The sequence below is a fragment of the Ixodes scapularis genome, unplaced genomic scaffold, assembly GCF_016920785.2.
Source record: "Ixodes scapularis isolate PalLabHiFi unplaced genomic scaffold, ASM1692078v2 PGA_scaffold10__122_contigs__length_95168666, whole genome shotgun sequence".
Taxonomy (NCBI): domain Eukaryota; kingdom Metazoa; phylum Arthropoda; class Arachnida; order Ixodida; family Ixodidae; genus Ixodes; species Ixodes scapularis.
The window spans coordinates 19375585-19396320 of record NW_024609836.1 but is presented as its reverse complement, the minus strand read 5'-3'; the positions used below and the strand labels follow the sequence as shown (position 1 = coordinate 19396320).

General features: G+C 46.2%; 1 pseudogene; it reads right to left on the bottom strand.

The window, feature by feature from the left end:
* Nucleotides 1-2282: 2282 nt before the first annotated feature.
* On the bottom strand, nt 2283-14946 carry LOC8037893 (annotated as a pseudogene).
* Between the last annotated feature and the right edge of the window lie 5790 nt (nt 14947-20736).

Here is a 20736-nt window from a genome sequence, read left to right as displayed (position 1 = left end):
CCGTGCTGGGTCCAAGGCTCTTCGCCCTCTTCCACATCCCGTCATCATCATCATCATCTCACATCCATCCAGCGAGCAAGCCCTCATCAGCCGCAACATCAACCCGCACATTTGCCCACAAGATCCATTTTGACGTCTTCGTGCATCTTGTACCTTATCTCAGCCAATAATCACCCTCATAGATGCGGCACCACGGGCCTTTATAGTACGGGCTGACTGCTTTCCGCGGTGCCGTGGCTCTCCTGAGTAATTAAAGAATGCTATTACTACTATTACTATTTTTTGTGCTTATGAACAGCAACACTAAACTTAACTTTACAAAATTTCGTGTCACGTCATCCATGAATAAATTCAGCGGCAGGAGGAGACGAGGAGAGAAGGAGGAGAATGAGGAGGAGGGGAGGACAGAAGAGAAAGAGGAGGAGGTGGAAAGGAGGAGGGGCAGAGGAGGGGCATACCCTCCCCTCCGTACCCTACCCTCCTCCTCCTCAAGAGCTGCGCTCTAATTCGGCTTTGCGGAGAGTTGTAAACGTCTTTAATTTTTTTTTGTTCTGGTGTTATTAAATTTTTTTTTTTTGTGTGGAGCATGATTTAATAAAAGCGAGCTTTTCTTGGCTTATGCATTATCAGTCAAAGCTTATAGACTAAGAAATGTCTGAATTGATTTCATCTGGTAAGCATGCGTCATATGAAAATAAACACAAAGCCTTGCAAGATAAATGAAGCAACTTCAAACTGCTGTCTTTATTAAAGAGGAATCCCACTTGGAGAAGTTTTATTTTTCTGACATGTCACACAGGCCACATATTCTTCTTAGACCATTTCTTTTCCTCTTCCTCAGTTTTGTTTTTTCGCTTGGAATCAGACGATCCCATTGGCGAGTAGAGAGGCATTGCTCGGGGTCCAAAAGAGGGAGCGTTTCTCTTTTCATGTGTCGTAACCCAAGCTGCACCCCTGCACAATACAGCACCGCTCCGTCGTTTTCTTCGCCGTATTTGACATTGTTGTGAGTCCCTTATTTCTTCGGCACAGCTAGCAGCCACACAATATGGCATCGCTTCACTCACAACGCAACACAAAAAGAGATGGACGCGCTAAGAGACCCCACGCCAGCCTGGCTCAACGCTACCTGACCAGCCTCCTGGCCCCGCGGTGAGTGGCAGCACCGTCCCAGGCAACTGCGGCAGAATTTGGTTACGCGACTCCCAGCTCCTATGATGATACCGATGCGGTTGGCACACCTACCAGTTCTATTACAGCATAAGAGGGGTACACCGGCACAAGAGGGAATACAGTTCAGTCGCAGCCAAATTACCGCAAAAAGGCAACTTATTCACTCAAAGCCACTGACGGCTGACTAACACAGCGATTAGCGAAATCCAAGATGGTAAACGCCTCGAGCACTCGCATGTGTGTGTTTCTTTGATTCGTCTACTGATTGAGGTTTCTTCTCAAAAGATGGTAAACACGCACAGTTCTTACAACGTGCCAAAAGGTGACTCCTACAGTTGGTGTTAAAGAAAGATTGTGCTGTCGCAGTCGGTCCTTCAGACACCCTCCAGTTTCTTCAACATAGCAAAGTACACAGGAAAGAGGAATAATATATTCAACGTCCGGCGAGCATGACACAAAAGGCAGCACATGTTTTTTTTTTGTTTTTTTATGGAACGCGTGTTTTGATAAATTTTCTATGTTTTGCGCGAACCTTAGAACAAATTTATCGAGTTTTTAGGGGCTCAGAGTACTAAGGGCACACCATACCTACTCGCCACTTGTTTTAGATTATGCGATATCTTGAGTAGATATGAATGGTTACGCTTTCTTCACTACACGTCCTGGCACTCCAAGGTAGTGGAAAGAAACATAGTTATTTTCTGCCTCACTTGAGCCCTAAAAATTAATATTTCCATGCCATTAATGACAGTTTCTCGAGGCAATTTGATAGAACGAAATCTTAAATTTTCCCGATTCAGGTCTTAATGGAAATAACAGGAAAGCTGGAAAAAAAGGGAGAATGGGGTGAACAAACAAGGAGCACTGTTGACGAAAAATCCGTGGTACTTATGAAAGGTATAAGCGGTATTTTCTCTGCTCTGATTCGCGACTCTAGCACATTGCTCGCCCTCTCGCGGCGAAACTCGAAACCCCTAGTGAGAATCCACCAACATGCTATGGCGAATCAAAGTGGAGCTCTCGGTCGTGGCTCAGAAATAGACGTTTCTAAATGCAAACAAAACTTTTCAGTGCCCAAGTGCACTGCTGCGGCGTGAAAGGACAATGCTTTATCGTTTCATCGCTTTCCAAACGCCAGTGAAACGTGCCGCAGGGGCACGGACATCGTGAACCAACGTGAGGAGTGGGTGCGCCTCCATCTGACCGTAAAGACGGTGACCGAAACCATGGCACTGTGCTCGCGGCATTTCTGTTCGGGAGATTTTTTCTTCCAAGGAAGTGTGTGCAAATCTGTCGTTCGTTTTATTTATCTTGCGTGACGGTGTCAGAGGTTAGGCTGAACCGCGACGAGACGAGTACGACGACAAGCGACGAGAGTCAGCGACGAGAGACAAAGATATCTCAGTGTTGCTCGTCCACGTCGCTCCGTTTTCGGATTTATAGGAAACGTCGCTCATCGCCTTGGTCGCTTACTCCCGTCGTTTTCACGCGGCGGGAGCGACTGACCGAGCTACAGCGTGTCCATGTTGCCGCGACTTGTCTCGTAGCTTGTCAAATTGTTTACATGCGGTTTATGAAACTTTGCGGCGATGAGGGCAAGCGATGGGTTTCAAAATCCTGATTCTCCATCTCAAATCTTCTGAGAATTTTGGTGGCGCTGGGCGCTTCAGTCATGCCAATAAATCAAGTAGTGTGCTCGAATGTCCCCATTATCGAGAGCAACTTCGGTGTTACAGCTTCGCTCTCGATCGCCGATAAAGTCGGGAAATTTAAAGAAACTTTTCGATTAGTACGGTTTGAGGGCGTGTGAATGCAATTTAAACAAACCGGGTGTGCGCGCATGCAGCCTGAAGCAGTCTTTAGGTCAAGAGGCTTTATGCCTAAATGAGCAATCTTAATAATATCAAGCTGTGAATTAAAAAAAAAAAACTGAGAATGTTGCAGCTTCAGTAGCACAACATTCGCTTTATATGTTAAGTACACTTGCGCCAACAGACGTATCTATAGATACGTCGTTAAATTAAAAAAAATTATGTTTGTTTGCTGTTTAAACTGACCAGTTAGTTTAAAGAAGCTAGGTCTCCCAGTGAAACGTAGGGACGCCGTTCCAAGCTTTACCAGAAGCTCCCTCTTCACGTTCTTCGGCCAGCTTCGCTCTCTTTGGTGTTTTGTTTTGACCGGCCAGCCCTCATCATAATCGGCTGAGTCACCATTAGAATGTTTTTATATGTTTGTTCATTTCTGCAAGAGCATGGAAGCCAAAGGCGCCGCCTTAAGAGAGGAGTGGTGCCATCTGAAAACTTGCCTGTCCTATCAACAGAGAATCGAGAAAAGAAGAGGCAAGCCATGGACCGAGACGACAGCCGCTAGGAGCGGGGTGAGAGCGCCACAGGGGAGTCTTGTTAGCCGAGGCAAATTCGTGCCAGATAATGAATTTACATGCCTGTTTCACCCTAAGTTATTTCTTATGTTCAGTTTACTTTCATAATCTTGCAAAGGACAGCACCTTTCTTTTAGACTGCTGGTCACACAACACAAGTTCTATGGTCAGTGACAGGTTAAGAACTCTGTAGATGCTCCACGCCACACCTGCAACGTGCCCGCTGCAAGTGGCTCCGCTCTTGAAAACTTGTGCGGTTTCATGTGCGGGAAGGGGGAGCGAAGCACGCTGCTAATCAAGCAGGATGACATCGCCGCAAGGCGGTAAAAGTAGCTGCACCATTCACATAATGCAAAGTGCCTGAAGAGTTTTTACGTGTGCCATCGAGGGTGACGACAGGACAGAATTGTAACTAATCGCTGCTTACATGATTAACCACCCCACCACTGATCACAACAATGAAACTTTGCAAGAAGGCTTATTTTGCGGATAAATAAATACTGCTTTGAAGACGTTATTTCAGAGCATTGCTCATATATTAAATCAAACAGGGGAGCAAAGAAGTCTGGTGAGTCAGCAAGGTGGCGCTGGCTTATTTCTGTGCTGCTCACACCAGCATAGCGGTGGTGTCACGCGAGTGTCTCACGCAGCATATCGCATCGATAGTAAAGACCGCAGTATTTTTTCTCAGCGCTCTACAGAAACCATCGGAAAGAAATGCACACACCGTGACAATTTTACGACATACTTGTTTCAGGGGTGAAAACTGAGCGAACGAAGAGAAGCCACCGGCACGGACAAAGGTTCTGCAGGTCTCGACTAACACCATTTAGAAGAGGAGGCTGTAATGCTGACATTTCTGCATTCACCAGCGTAGGCGTATGCTGGACACAGATTAAAAATGAGTGCTACTTTAGCAATCGACTTCGAGGCAAGTTTGAGCCGAACGTTCACACAATCGTCGTGTCCAATCTGTGACCAGCATTGGCCTTCGCTAATGACGGAGGATGGAGGAGGAGGAGGAGAGAAGGGGAGGAGCTTGAAGGATGAGGGGAAGGGGTCAAGGAAAAGGAGGAGGGGAGGACTCAGCAAGAACTCACCCGCAAGCGGGTGAGTTCTTGCTGCTCACTGATGGCTCTAGTGAGAGAGCTTCACCGGAACCCCGCGCGACCTCCCTTGACGTCACAGCGCACGTCACTCGGAAAATGGTGAAGGAGTTGAAAGGTGCCGAAAACCTTAATCTTTGTCCATTTTTAAAATAAAAACTAAGACATGCAGGCAAAAGCCGTTTTTAGCTCTTTACTTCAGAAAGGTCGAGACGCACACTCCCAAATTATTTAAGCAAAGCACTGAAATTGTTGCACAACTCCTTTATTATATCATGTGACCTCACAAATTCTTTGACAATTTATCAATTTTTACTGTTTTCTAAGACTAATAGCAAATATAATGTGTAATGAAATTGTATCAATAGATATCTTTAGAGTGATGTTGTCCATGAGTCAGACACACGTGTGAGCGGTGTGCGTGCCATCCGTGCGTGTGGGCGTGCAGCCGTGTGGTGCGGGCTTGGTTGGCTTGGTGGAGGTGCGGCCCCCGGGGCCTTCGCTCATGTGTGCATCGCTGCCGAGGCGAGGCGGTGAGGCTTCGTCGTGTGTGTGGTTGGCTTGGTTCGATGCGTTTTACTGTGAGCTTGTGTGCATTGAAGGGGACAAGTGCGAGCCCACCGCTCCGTATGTTCTTGACTTGCGCGCACGCTCGCAATCTCACGAAAATTGTGAGTAAAGGGAAAACAAAGGGGGAGAAGGAGGAGGGTAAGGAGGATGAGGGGAAGAGGAGGAGAGGAGGGGAGCTTGAAGGATGAGGGGAGGAGGAGGTGAAGGAGGAGGAAGAAGAGGAGGGAGGGGGAGGGGAAGAAGCAGGGAGGAGAGAGGAGGGGTATACCCTCCCCTCAGTACGCTTCCCTCCTCTCCTCAAGAGCTGCGCTCTAATTCGGCGTTACAGGATGTTGGAAACGTGTTTCATTTTTTTTCCGCTATATATAGTGGGGAATTTTTCCGCTAAATTTAGCGGAAATGTGGCGAAAATTTTCCGCTAAATGGGAGGGGAGCAGGAGAGGAGGATGGCAGGGGGGAGGAGGAGCATAACCTGCCCTCCGTGCTCTCCCCTCCTCAACCTCCAGAGCTGCACTCTAATTCGACACTACAGAGAGTTGTAAACGTTTTCATTTTTTGCAGTCACAATTTGGCCCTTCGTAGAGGATTTGATTTCCAGCAACGTGTGACGTCTCCATTGGCCTCCCTCCCTCAAACAAAACTTTGTCCGAGGAACAGCCTAGCCAGGGGTTTATTGGTGAAGCATGGATGCCACAAGTAAAGACCTTCACTTGTGTCTCACTCTCATACTTATTTCCTGCTCGTGGTTCTCAGAGCTGGTCATAGGCAGTTGAAGCGTTGCTACAGAATGACGGCTGCATTAAGGAGCGAACTTTCTTTTCCCAGTCTCCCAACTTGTACGTGTGCGGCGGGTAACATATTATCCCTGCAATTAGACGGGACGAACAGGTGGTCTTAGGTTTCCATTTTAGCGAACACAGTGCAGAACAAATCTAAACTTGCCTTGCCTGAAAGTTCCATCACAAGATGTAGCAGTTTAACACAATAGCTGGTCTTCTGAGATCGTTCATGCGGCATGGCGGCATCCTATTAAGCGTATCTGATCAGTGAATTGATTTAGTTGGGAACGAATTAACTCGGTACTTTTCTATCGTGGCTTGATTTACGAAACACTTCACACTAATGGTTTAGTCAGACGGTCACATTGTGAATGACTAGATTGATTAGAGAACAGAGCAGGTAACTTATTAACTTTCACGCACTGTGAACCTTAGACAAGAAATTACGACAATCATGTTATGTCTTTTCTGTTTCTTTGGTTCAGAGATTTTGAAATAACTAGAGCTTGACAACTGACGGGGTATGCTAAATGTTCAGGTTGCCTTCCATTATGTTATGTAAGCACTAAAGAAAGTTGAAAAAAATTATGCTTTTATACCAAACTTGAAAAAAAAAAAAAGAAAAAAAAAAGTCGATGACGGCCAAACCAGACGGGTAACTCTTTTACTGATAATTTCTGTGGAGTTTTTTTTTTTGTGAGGAAGACAACTCATCACATGTGCGCTCATCACAGGTTAGCAAGTAAAATGATGATTTGTCACATAGAAACATTTGTCTTAAAGTAACCCGTTTTTCGGACAATTGGTCACATTGTAAGTGCAGGGAATAACAATAAACTGTGTGGGGATTCCTGTAAAATACTTTCCCCGATGGCTGCGATAACGGCCACGGGTCGGAACGCTCGGTTTATTTCGCCGTGAGCTCCGACCTGTTCATGAAGCGGAGGGTTCCTTGTCTTGGAGGGCCCTCCTCCCACTCTCTCTCGGGGGCACTTCTTTCCGTTCGCCCGCTCGGATGCGGATCACTGCTGACAGGCGAGGAGGTTTCGCCTCATCTTTTCCCGCTTTCGGGAAACCGACTCGTCCAATGACTGCGAAAGAGATAGGACGTGTATCGGCGACTTCTCCGATGCTTCCCGATCTTGGCTCTCCGGAACCCCGCGTCTGGCAGGTAGGGACCTTTTCTTACTTTACCGGCGCGGAGGGCATTTTGGATGGGGACATTGTACTTCTTTTAGAAGTGTGTTCTAATAAATGCACTTGGACTGTCCTTATTCTGGTACGTGTGTCTTCTCTTCCGCCATATTCGAGAGAGTGAGACAAGGTAGTCGATCATTGACACTGACGGAGGTACCTATTGAACCGCCCCGCCGTGATGTAACCCTAAACGTCGTCTATATTGCCGCGGAGTTGTGGGGACCGCGCTACTAGGTGCGACGTCTCCTTTCAGATCACCGCGCTGTCGAGATAACCCTTTGGTTACTCTATCGGTACCTCTGTTGGTAGCAAAATCCCCCAACTACAAAATGTACAGTTAAGCAGGAGACGCACGTGCACAAACGCCAAGTGGTGTCGAGCATCGTGAGATGCACCACACGGAGATAGTCACAGAACAAGGGCTCTGTACATGAAAACAAAAACATTTCTACACTGTAAACCTATTTATTGAGAGTTGTGACTACAGTGCAGTGAGCACAAAAAAAAAAAAACTATTTGCTGGTTTTACGTACTAAACAAACAAAGGGCATGTGGCATGGTCTAGTGGAGGGCTAAGGATTAATTTTGACCACCTGGGGATCTTTTGACAGGCAACAGAAATCTTGGTTACAACGCACCTTTTCTGCAGTATTGCCTCTGTCCGATTGCAGGCACCTCGGCTGGGATTCGAGCCCAGCAACTGTGGATCTGTAGGCCGGCGCTTTGCCTGACAGCCACCTAGGCGGCGAATGCACCAAGCACCACTTGTCGTGTTAATGAATAACACGGAATGGTAACTACATGTTGAATAAATAAACAAAACAAAAAATGGAAGGGCCCAAACAGCAAAGGCTTATAATCAGGCTCGGTAAAAAAGAAATACTTTTTATATGTCTATAGTTGCACGTGAAGAGAAGCGTGAGCGGTTTCATTGTAAAATTGTATATACAGTTGTGGACAATGGAAACTAAAATGACTGATCAATGATCAACAGATACCGGTGGCAGTGCCCGGTTCACGAAGTTTTAAGAGCAACTCCGCTTCATTTTCGTTTTTGAAAAAGAAAAAAATCAATGCAGTATCAGCTAGAAAGACCACAGGCCAAATATTATGACCTAGTTTTGTCTTAATCTTTGTTAAACGGTCCGACAAACTTTGCAACGCGCCAAGTTGCCGAAATTGCCTGACTCGAGCGGGCAAATTGAGGCGCAACCAACAGTGCAGTCAAAGCTATGGCATTGGCGTAGCCAACATTTAGCTAAACGTCATCCTCATTGCTTCCTTCCTTTTTTTGTTGTTTTGTTCACCGGGCAGGCGTAACGGGTAGATCGGCAACGTTTCTTTTCTGAGTTCAGCCGTGTTCACGAGATTGGCGCGCCGTCGCAGCGCGCTTCTTGGGAGCCGTCCCTACGTTACCGCTGTCTTTCTGTCTCAACCACCGTCGTCGTCGTCTCAACGTTTGTGACTATTGTCTGGGAATTTTGTTCGCACTAAGTGCGCAGACTGATGCCACAGTTGTGCGGACGTCGTCGAATGTCGTAGACACCAAGACGGGGTGAAGACTGCGGTGCAGATGACACTTGCACCTGACACACACCTGCCCCAACGGTAGCCCGCCCGCTCGCCCCAATCCCTTCTGTCGTTGCATAGAGGATCACGTGACATCTCGTACCACGTGATAGCTATGCTATTAACGGTCCCAGGCCAATGTTGCCAGAAGGAACTGGAGTTTTGGTTTCAATTTCTGCTCATATTTAAAATAAGATTTAACGATACATATCATATTTTTCGCGAAGTAGATAACGTATTCTCTCTAATGAGTGCTTTTTAATGTCAACCCATTATCCGAAAATTTTCGAAGTTGAGTGGCGTTGCTCTTTAACTAGCAACCAGAGGCGGGCATGCGGACGAGGTTGCGGTGGGTGGTAACCACTGTGAGGTACTCTGACAGTTTCTTTTCTGCGTTTTAGGGCCATATTGATGTACTCGTCTTTAGACTTTGCTACCGCTTACCCACACTTGTGGCCACCTTCATTATTGGGGTGAGTGGCCCCTGCATCAGTCAAATAATTTTTCTGATTACTCAACAAGCAAAAGTGAAGAGTCAAATAGCATGCCACTGCAGTCCCTCATTTGCAGTTAAACTTCTCGAGTGAGGGCAGTGCTAATAAAACGTTTAGGTCGTTACTCGGCTGTTTAAGTGTACCTTGTTCATGACTGCACGAACAATTCTACAGACAAGCCAAAGGAGAACAGAGTCACCTAGCTTCATGATCGTGTGATGAATGGTGAATGGCTTTTAGGTCTCAACTGCCACATAAGCTAGCCAAATTTTACTGTACCAAGATGTCATCATGGCAAGAAGTGTAGTTGGTGAACTTGAGGTGCAGTTATGGTGCGGTCAAAGGCGAACCCGTTCATGCTGCCTGCATTCCAGTGTTGGTGGGCCAAACATGAAGTAAGTTGTGAAATCAAGACATGTGATGCGACAACGTTCTACGACTTCGGTGTCTGTTTGAGCATGTTGGGGCACCAGTACGTGCAGCTGACAACGAAGTGCCCACCATGCTCAAACAGACACCCAGGTCGTGGAAGGTTGTCGAATCACATGTGTTGATTTCACCTCCTCTCATATTTGCCCCAATAACACTGGTGTAAGTCTAACTTTTCATTAACCGCAACGTTCAAGAATGCAGGCAGCATGAACCGGTTGGCCCACAAATGCACCATTTCATGTAAAATCTTCGCTTTTTTTTATTTTTTTTATTTATTTAGGAATACTGCAGGCCAATTGCGGCCCAAGCAGGATTGGGGGTTACAAAAGTCAAGTAAAAAAAAGAAAAAACGCAACACCAGGTAATCCGTAAAATGGGAGAGGGGAACAGGAGAAAAGTATGCAAAAATTGTAATAAAGCACATGTAGTAGCTCACAACAAAGTTGGGAGGAGTGGCGGTAGTGGGGAACAGGAAAATAAAACACAATGCAAAAAGTTACACATCAAACAAACGCTCAATCGACTCCAAAACATTGTCAGATATAACACCCACCTTGCAGATCTTGTATGGGTTTTTGCCAGGTTGACATAATCAGAATAAAACATTGATTTGAGACGAACTGGCAGTTATTGTGTTACGGTTTTTGTTCTAAATCACCCTATGACAAATCTGCTGCGACGAAGGGGCCTGTGGCCAGTTGGTCTACAACAAACTGTCATAAGAAAGACAGACTGCATCCCGTTTCTGTCCATCAGGCTCCATTGTGCCATGTATGAAGTTCACAAGTTCAGGCACAGATTTTGCTCAAGTCTTAACGTTGGTACATTTGGAAAGAAATTACTGCTGGCACGCTCACTGGCCACAAATACATTATTATGGTCAGTAGTAGAGAAGTTAATTGCCTGTAGCGCGGTATCGTCGTTGCAGCATCCAGGCAGCTTTGTTGTATTCGGTGTCGTGTAGCGTGACACCAGCTACAACAGCCTGGACCACCACCTCCATCTCGTAGATGTAAGAGCAGCCTTCAGGAGGAGATGCCGGAATCTTCACAAGCCTTGCCAACACGTTGCTGCCCTCACAGCATTGTACGACGAGCCGGTATTTCTCGTCCAAACTTGAAGGCTCCGGAGCGTTGGACAAAGCACACATGGAGATCTACTTTTATGAACAAGATTACTTGTGGTTTCATTACTGTGGCAAGCCAAAATGAGACATACAGATTTTGAAGCATCTGTTTAGCTTGTCTTGCTCGTTGCCAATGATAGAATGTTAAGCACCAACCATCTGCGGGAAGTATTAAAACGGTAGCTTTACGGGCGACACTTTGCAGAGATTTCTTCCTCGTCTCCTGTCGTCGTCGCCACAGATAAAACATTCTCTGCGCTCTTGTTTTTCGGCCAGGAAAGTCGGATTCTCCCGTCGGCCGCCCGGCATATCGCCAGTAATGACGCGACGAAAGAAGAGTTTTTCATGTCGACTGGTTGAAAGCCTTGTTTTAAATCATTACTTGCGTTTTGCGAAATCCCACTGCGGCAGTGTTCAGCTGCTACGCGTAATGTTGGATGGTTTTAGAAACTTCCACCGTGCTTATAGACTTACTTCACGGATCACTGGTGGCAGTCGTCAGTGGCATCCACGACGCCAACCACGACGGCTATGAAAATCAACCACGTGGCACCTCCGTCCTCAAGTACGTGACGGCGCCATTCCACCCGCACTGCGCGTCTGTGCTACAGATATCGCTTGCGTTTCTTCGCTCGTTGTGGTAAATGAATACGACTTTTTTTATACGGCCTCACATAATAGTTTTTGGTTCGATTTGAGAGAATCGTACTGCTGCACTTTTTCAGTTCTGATTTGCGCAGAGTGTACGTAATAGTGTTAACTCATGTATGGCTCCTGGGGGCAAACGGCAAATTTGGGCATCTGACACACTCAAGCGAAGGACTGAGGATTCGTTTCAGCAATTAAGAGACCTTTCGACCTAAATCTCGGTTATGCCCCAGATAATGACTAAGGGTTCGTTCAAACAGCACAGTTTGGTTATGTTTTGTTGTGCTACGAGAGCTCACGTAGAGTTAGGGGAAATTTGTGTCTTGTAGGAAGCATGGCAACCAATTCAAAGAGTAGCTTTGCATGCAACATTCAAAACACGGATGTCCCAGCGACTGATAATGAAACATAAGAAAGTGGAAACAAACACTCCTGTGTGAATAGGCCTTGCGGACAGGGCTCGTGGCACACTTTCCACAGGCAGCCTCCATCAGACTACAGGTACTCCGGCAGGGGTTCGGGCCCGCCAACTTGAGATCCGTAGGCCAGCGCTTTGCCTCGGAGCCAGTGAGGCAGCTAGCTTCTGGGGATTAAATAGGTATAAGGTTTAAAAGCGCAAACAGACAGGGACAAGGCGCTTTCAGAGTCAACAACGTTCTTGAAAAAAGCGAGAGAAAAAAAAAAAAAACAGAGCTGGAGATTATAGACATGGATGAAGAAAGAATAAACAATTAAAACAGGGACAACACAACTACATCTTTGAATGATGAAAGATGTAGTTGTGTTGTCCCTGTTTTAATTGTTTATTCTTTCTTCATCCATGACTTAAACCAACACGCTCTTCTACTAAGCAAAAAGATTATAGAGGCTTTCTTTATTAAAAAGAAGAATGACAAGTGCGTCAGCGCGCCATCTGTTAGCTTACTAGATAAAGAAGTGACTTATCTAGATGGGTGTCTGTAAAGTTTTCTTGGCTGTTGGCGTTGTTTGAAATGTAAACGGTAGATGAGTTGCCCATATAAGCGTTGAACGGTCTTGCAATAAATCAGTTGAGAGTAGCACCTTGTCCCTGTCGTTTGTGATATTTTCTATTGTCCCTGTCTGTTTGCCCCTTTAAACCTTATACCTACCATGGACCAACTTGCCTAAACAAAAGTTTTAATGTCATTAAATAAGCACTTTTTAGCTCACCTGCATGACTCTTCTGCCCGCCTTCTCCTCCTGCAGACGAAAAAGCCATAAGCCATTGGATTAATTGTGGCAACAATCAATACACAACTGAGAACCAGGTTCCTGGTCTCATGATGTTTATTCGGTATGCAGTTGAATACTGAGTAATTAAACTAAACGTTGACATGACTTCAGGAACTACTTATCATGAATGCTGAATATTTAAAATAAATATTGACATAGTTGCTGACACTAGTAATGATCAATGCTGAATAATTAAATTAAATGCTGACCTGATTGCAGTCAATATTCATTATCGATAAGGTCCATGTAACGTAAAACTTAATTAGACTCTCTGAGAAGTTTGGCAGTGTCAAATTAAGCTCAAGACCTGCTTGAATTTTTTACCAGTGGGACAATAAAGTGGGAGAAGCAAACAATGATAATTTTTTACCAGTGAGACAATAAAGTGGGACAAGAAACTAATGGTAATTTGTTACCGGTGGAACAGTAAAGTGGGACAAGAAAGCAATAATAAAGGTTATGAGATAGCCGCACCAAAACGCTAGTGTGGGTTCATTCACATATTTCTAAAATCTGACGTATGTCACTATCTGTGCTTGGCAAGCACAGAGTTGAAGCATCTGCCCATCAGCTGCTTCGAGATCTCCCCATGTTCTTGAGTAGAACATTCCAGGGAGGCTGGTTGCAATCTTACGTGACAAAATGGCTTCACGAGCACAGGCTATCCATACAGCGCCTTTCCAGGCGTTTTCCTCCACGAGCATTCTTTATCAGTGCAGCTGAAGTTCTCGAGAGCATGGATGTCCGTTCTATAAAATGAAACCGAAATTTGGATTGGATTGGAAAACCTTTATTGTTCGCTAGAGTTACAGGTGGGTATGCTGATCTTGCTAGGTGGCCGTCAATGTAGACTGGCGGCGACCTCTTGGGCTCTAGTCACGGCATGGACTTGGGTTTCCAGGTCGGAGCTGAGCAGCAAGTTCTCCCACGGGCCCGGGTGCGCGAGCCTCTGGAGCGATAATGGTGGGGGACCGAAAGCAAAATTTATAAGCTTGCTTACCTCTCTGGCGAAACGGCGAAGAGCCTGTTCCGTGTTTTGATATGTGTATTACGTCGTATATTTTCTCAGATTTTCCACCGTGCCATAAACAATTGTGTCAGGTTGAGAAATGAGGCAATGCAACGTTCGCATCGACGTGCCGTGCGCGTAATCAATCTGACATAGACAACTCCGGGAGCTACTCAATCACGGCGTATTTCTGAAGTGTTTTTCAACCACCGCCGCGCAAATAACTATCGTGCTTTGATGAGCGACATCAAGTTGTACAGCGGTTATTGCTACCCGGCGTGGCTGTTTTCTGTGGGGGCCAGTGGCAGGCCCGAGGAAGAGGGAACAAGTTTAAAGACCAAGATAACTCTTTATTACGAAAAAGAAGGTCTGTCTGAGTCAATGGGATGGGCGGAAGCAACTAGAAGAGAAGAACGCGGGCATGGCGAATCTTGAGGCGAAGAGGCGATGTCAGCGGGCAGGGCCGAGGGCGTGAGCGAGGCTAGTTTATTAGCTGAGGGGTAAGGTTACAGCTGTGGCGAAGAAGTCGGCTGCCAAGGCTATCGAGCAAAGTCGACCTGGCTGGTGTTTACATTTAGGAAGTGGGTAGAACCAAGGACGAGGAGAATGGACGGTCGGTTTGAGCGGCGATGGGGCGTTGGCTGTAGAGGACTCAGGTTGCGGGGACCAATTTGGAAGGAAAGAACGGAGCGGGAGCGGCAGAGGGGATGGAAAAATAACAGATGGCTACGGTTAACATATGCTTACAATGCGTATGATATGAGCGAGCAACGATTGCTGATCCAGCAAGATGAACTCGAACTCTCGTTACTGTATACCTCAGTACAAAGTCCCGTAGGTAGGTGCATACCTGTTGTAATGCAGGAGAGCGGCAACTATATACGTACTTGCAGCGCTCGAAAGGTCCAGCCATATACGAGCAGGCTGCTGTTTCTACACAAAACTTAAACACATCATCTTCCTAAACGAGTCTGAAAGGAATGTCGTGCGTGTCGCCCCTGACGCTGCTCGTCGCGGGACACAGAGCGAGTAAATCCACGCTGCACTTGGTTGATGAAGTTTTTCCACAGAAAAAAAAGGGTGCCTTGCCTGCAGCTAAAGATTTACTTCCTCGTAGCAGCGGGATAAAAACGTCGCGTTTGTAAACGCTAAAATACTTTAAATTAGGAGGGATCGCCCAGTACCTCCGACCCTCAGTAACTCGGCCATCTTGAAAACTGCAGCGGCGCTCCCTATGGACAGTTTGAGTCGCGAATATCGTGCAAACGATTTATCGTTCGGTCCAGCGAGTACACTCGGAGTTTTCACTGCTGTGCGTGAACGTAATGATGACTTTGACCTGCTCTTGAAAAGCGGTGTAAGCGAGTACAAGTGCGACGCTTGAACGAAACAATGAACTTCGGAAATGTTTATCGTGAGTGGTGCATCGACTTCGGCGGTTGTGGACGGCATCAAGTCACCAGGACAAGTGACGACGGAGGAGGGTAATCTTGACGACATTGTGCAAGGACTCTGCCTCAAAATCGACGGTCTTTCCGAAGAAGTACTACGTTTCCTACAAACCGACAACGAGCCTCTACAAATGCACCTTGCAACGAACACCGAGCTTCTTCGCAAATGCCTTGCTCCGGATAACCACGATAGTGGACGACAGAGTGATTCGATAAGTTGTACGTACTCGAAGACGCTGCAGACAGTGCAACCGCCATGCAGAAGCTCACAGGTTGGCTTACACCTACCGAGGTTTCCACCGAAAGGAAAGTCCAGCCAGCTTGCTTCATCCAACCAGGGGCAAGACTACCAGGAATGACGGACGGCGTTCGGATCAGCCAAGTCTGTGTCATGGGTCTTCTGATGACGATGTGAGCACCTCCCTGTCAGCGCTTTCGGATGATCCAGGGCCAGCTGGTGCCGGCAGCTTCAAAAAGGCGTATCCCCCAGAGGTCGACGAGAACGGATTTCAACAGTTTCAGCCACGCCGCTGCATTGAGGCTACCGTCGGCTCGAACAAGGCGAGTAAGCCACCTCAAAGAAAGGCTCTTTTTTCTTTCCCGGTTGTATCCCGATACAACTTGCGAGGACCTTTCGGAAACCGTGCCAAATGTGTTAGGGAGTCAACGTTTCTCTTTCACGAAACTTCCTTCGAAATATAATACGTACGCTTCTTTCCATCTAGTAGCTGTACACGAGGAAGATTTTGAAAAACTCGATTGCCCGGATTTGTGGCCATAGGGTTGCCTTTTTCGACCATTCTTTGGTCAGCTTAAGCTCGACGATAGGCATGAAACTGAGAAGTCTTCGCCAAAGCTGAGCTCAAATGAAAACCGTTCTTTAGACTAAATCAAAATGTGGGAAGTGTCGTCAACAAAGCCGGGGAACTGAAAAGTGTATTTTTGGCTTTCGATCTCTACGTATCCCTAATAACGGAAATTTGGTTACACAGCCAAATGCGAGATAGTGATGTTTTCCTAGGCTTTAATGTGTTCCGGCTATATCGCGGTTCCAGGGAGGGGGGGGGGGAGGGGGGAGAGATTTCTCTACTCGTGAAACGCAGCATTGCATGTAGTACGTTTGTTGAGCACGGGGATGATTGCGAAATGGTTTCCGTTTCCGTTCGCTATGACTGCCACTCATTGCTTCTAAGATGATTGTACAGGAGTTTTCAAGCAAGTACTGATGTTCTGTCGAGTTTATCAAGTTTCCTTCAAGCCAAACGTAAACATTTTTTACCTGTCGTATTGGCTGGCGACTTTAATTTGCCAGATATTCAATTCAATTCAATTCAATTGTATTTTCAAACACATTGGTGGGGGTCCCCGGGCGAAAAAGCTGTCGTTGACGGCTTGAGAGTGCCTGAGGCCCTTACAGACAGCAACGTTTTGTGAAAATATGCAATAAATATGACGCGTAACAATATCAGTACACGTAAACACCAATATTTTCCTGACTGGAACAATGCTATTTCTAAGGGCAGCTGCGAGCCACTCGAGGCTACTTTTAGACATAGTTTTTAGCAATCATTTGAGCCAAGTAGTAAAATGCCCCACGCGTAGTTTTCCCGCTAAATATAGCGAAGAAAATTATGTCGCACGATTTGGTGTAACGCAGTGGCAGATCCAAGGGGGGGCGGGGGGGCGACGGGGGCGGCCGGCCCCCTCCCACCCCCCTTCTCGGAGGACAATTTGACGTGGGTGGAACCCCCTTGCAAAAGAAAGACTCGGAGAATACTATCCTTAAAAATTTTCCGCCCCCCCCCCCCCCCTAAAAAAAACACACACACAAAAAAAACGGAGTTCTGGATCCGCCCCTGGTGCAACGTCACCAATGCCGTGGGCCAATGTGTAATGGGCCAATGGTGTAACGTCACCAAGAAAAGCCGTGGGCCAATGAAAACGCCCCTTGCTTTCCCTCCCCCCCCCCCCCCCCCAGACACACACACACAAAAACTGACAAAAAAAACAACAACACAATATAAACCTAATGGAAAGATTTCCCCCGAATGAGCGAATGTCTGGGGGAAAGATTTCCCCCAGACGGCCGCGACTGAGCACTGTTTTGGCAGGCCTTCAAGGTCAACAAGGCCCGCAAAGAAAGCGGTGCACACTGCTGGTTCGCATTCGTAGCAATCACAATGCACGCCGCCTGTGTGTGTGTGTGTGTGTGTGTGCGCGCGCGCGCGCGTGCGTGCGTGCGTGCGTGTTTGTGGTGTGTGTGTGTGTGTGCATGTGTGTGAGAGAGAGAGAAAGAGAGAGGGTTGGAGCTGTATAGTGGACCCCTCTGATACCCCCCAACGGCCTCCGGCCCCACTAGAACCCGAAATTTTGTTTATTGATTTGCTGTTCTAAATTTATGCGTTACTCGTTTAATAGGCGTCACATTAGGGAGTTTTAGAATAGCGCACGCTAAAGCGTTGCGTACGCAAAGAATAGCGTCGTCACCACTGCGCATGCTCCGAACGCAAATCAGGTTTTACGCTTTGCGTGAGCAACTTTAGCGTGCGCTATTTCTCGGAAATAGCGTGCGTACGCAAAAAGTCTTTGCGCTTCTCCAAGGAGGATTTGTGAAGAGGAGTTGGCTCAAGCCAAGACGAGCAGTGTTAATAAAATGGCGGCTTCCAGGATTTTGTCGGCGGCTGCTTTGGCTGCGTCGTGAGTGCGACGTCGGCAGCATATTCGCGACTGCGTTTTTCAATACGGGACGACATTGTACTCGGTTTGACAACAATCCCCGGCAACTTGATGCTTGCGACGCGCGAACATTTCTCGGCGAAGGTACGATGTGCGAAGGTCAGTACACGAGACCTCTCTTGCCGAAGCGACGCAAGCGGACACGACCGGTCAACCGCTCGCGTCGCATTCTCATGTTTAAACAAATTTATAATAGTGCTTTGAACCTAAAACTTGTTTTTTTTTCGCTAATGTTACAGCATTTTTTGTGTGAAATAAAAATTGTGACTATATCTTGGTGGCGTCGCAAGCGCGAGCTAGTTGGGATTTTGCGTCGCGACGGAGAAACGCTATTCTAAAACTTTCTTGCGTCGCGTGCGCTAATACAAGCGCTAAATTTAGCGCTAGCGTCCGTTAAAATTGCGTACGTTATTCTAAAACTCCCTATTATCTGCGTGCAAAACAGACCGTAACATCGATGGTTTGCCGAACTCTTAATATTGGGGCTATAATTGCGGTGCTGTATCGCCTAAGCAATCTAAGGAGTTCTGGAAGTACCAGAATGTCACGGCTACTTTTAAGATCACTATTTGTCACGTCAAAATATGTCGCATGTCACGCCTAAATCGGCTGTAAGCGTGCCATTAGCCGTTACCGAACTAAGAGTGTAGAAGCTCGCCTCTTTGCAGACGATTGTTTCGTATGCGTCTTTGGGGAAACTACTGATGACCAAATAATTCTTAATCACTTATTATCAGTTATCTTTAGCTGCTGTGTTGTTGGAGCCCCCTCTTTCCTTTTCTTGCAATAATCAACGATGGTAGAGCATGTGAAACATATAAATTAAAAAGAAATTGGAAGAGTAATAACGTATATTTTCATTTTTTGAGCATTGAACGCGTAGAATTATTTAGATCCGTCGATGTTTTTTTTTCACCAAAATTTAAGCTGGACAGCCAATGTGGAAGATCTGAGAAGAGAGATTTCTTGATCATAATTTTTCAGTTAAAACATCTTCCTCCAAGGTGGCTCAAAGAACAACTCTCTACACCAACACGCAAATCTCGTTTGTGTTGGGGCTCTAAGCGGACACCCGACGAAAAAGTCAGCGAGTTTTGTGACGGCCTTTACCTTGACCAGCGCCAAAATCAAGGGCTGCGCTGAAAAATGGCGCCGGTCAAAAATCTCGCCGACATTCTCGCCAAATGTTCAGCTTAGGGCCCTTGGTGTAGAAACTCCAGGCGAATCCGGTTCGTGCGTGCACGCAGTGCCCAGACCTCCTGTAGTAACTGCGCAAACTTTGGGTGCCTTTTTGGAAGCAACTGATTGGCCCTTGCGAAGCTCAAATTCGTCCTTTTCTTGCGCAAGGGTTGCGGTGACATCAGGGGGATCGGTGTCCGAGTGGGCTAGCGCACACCAGCTCGGAGCCCGTGGAGCGAAAGCTCGCGCTGCAGAACCCAGGGATCCTGGGTTCAATCCCCACCCCTGCCCGTTTCGACCTGGATCAACATCGTACCGGCGTGCGGTCGTGTATCACTACTGCGTGGTGCACGTTAAAGACCCCGGGCTAGCGGTTGTACTGCACTGGCTAAACTGCTCATTTACATGCATGCTGAGACACCAGAAGCCAGTAGTTGAGGCAGACTAACTTCAGGCTCTGTAAACATATACAAAACCCAATTTCTTTTCTTTTTTTTTTTTGTTGTTGCGGTGAGGTCAGAATGTTGATCTCTGATTGGTTCGATGGGACGGATAGTGAGTCGGCCTTGCTATCGTCGAGGTCTAGGCAGTATCCTTACAATCAGAACCGATCGCAGCTCGGCGTTCTGACGTCACCGCAACTCCTGCGTAAGAAGCGGACGAACTTTCTCTCCGCATACTTCTCAGATCCACTCGAAGTTGCAACATGATTTGTTGGGCTGAAGCACGACAACTCTAACTTTAAGCTATTAATTACATTACGAAAACGAGCAGATTCTTTAATTGAGAATCAGCCTTGATCCGAATCAAGCACCCCCTATTTTATCCAAGATAAAATATTAACTTTGGATACATTATCGCATAAACACTGATTGTGTTGACTTTCATGACCCATATCTACCTAAACAAACAAATTACAACCTAAAATATCAGGAATTCCAAAAACCCAAGGTTACTACTAATTACAAAACTAAAAATGTGTTCTATTATACCTCGAATTCTCAAGAAACATACTTCCATTTATCAGCAGGCCTATTAAATCTCTTCCGTGATTTATCTTAAGAAAATGTGTTAAAGATGAACTATTCAGTTGTATTGTAGTACAGCAACCTCGTAACTTCTATTATACTTATTTCTTCCCGTTCTTTTCGATGAGTGCTGTAGTGATGGTTGGGACATCCTCGGATGTTTTTACTCGCCTTTTGTTTCAACCGCTTTGAAACCCGTCTTATAATAATATATGTCGATCAATCAATCCCAAAGTATACATGCAGACACGTTGGAACGAGCTTTCTAATAGTACATGAAAAATATACGTTAAGCATGCATACATCAAAATGGCCAGACAAGTTCAACGGAATCGGCAAGCGCGCACAGCGCGTTGCTAGAACAAAAGTAGACCAAAATATAATAAAACATACTACATACATTGAAAGTATATTACGATATATTCGAACCTTTTTCGAGAATATTTTTCTTTCATAGGAGTGAGTAATTAGTCTGCTGTTTTCGTCTTGCCAAGGCTAAAAAGTTGAACTTATTTGTTTTTAAATCGAACAAACAATTCGACATTTTTTATATAATTTCTTCCGAAGATTCCCGACAAAATGTTGGCTTTCATGTCCCACCGGTT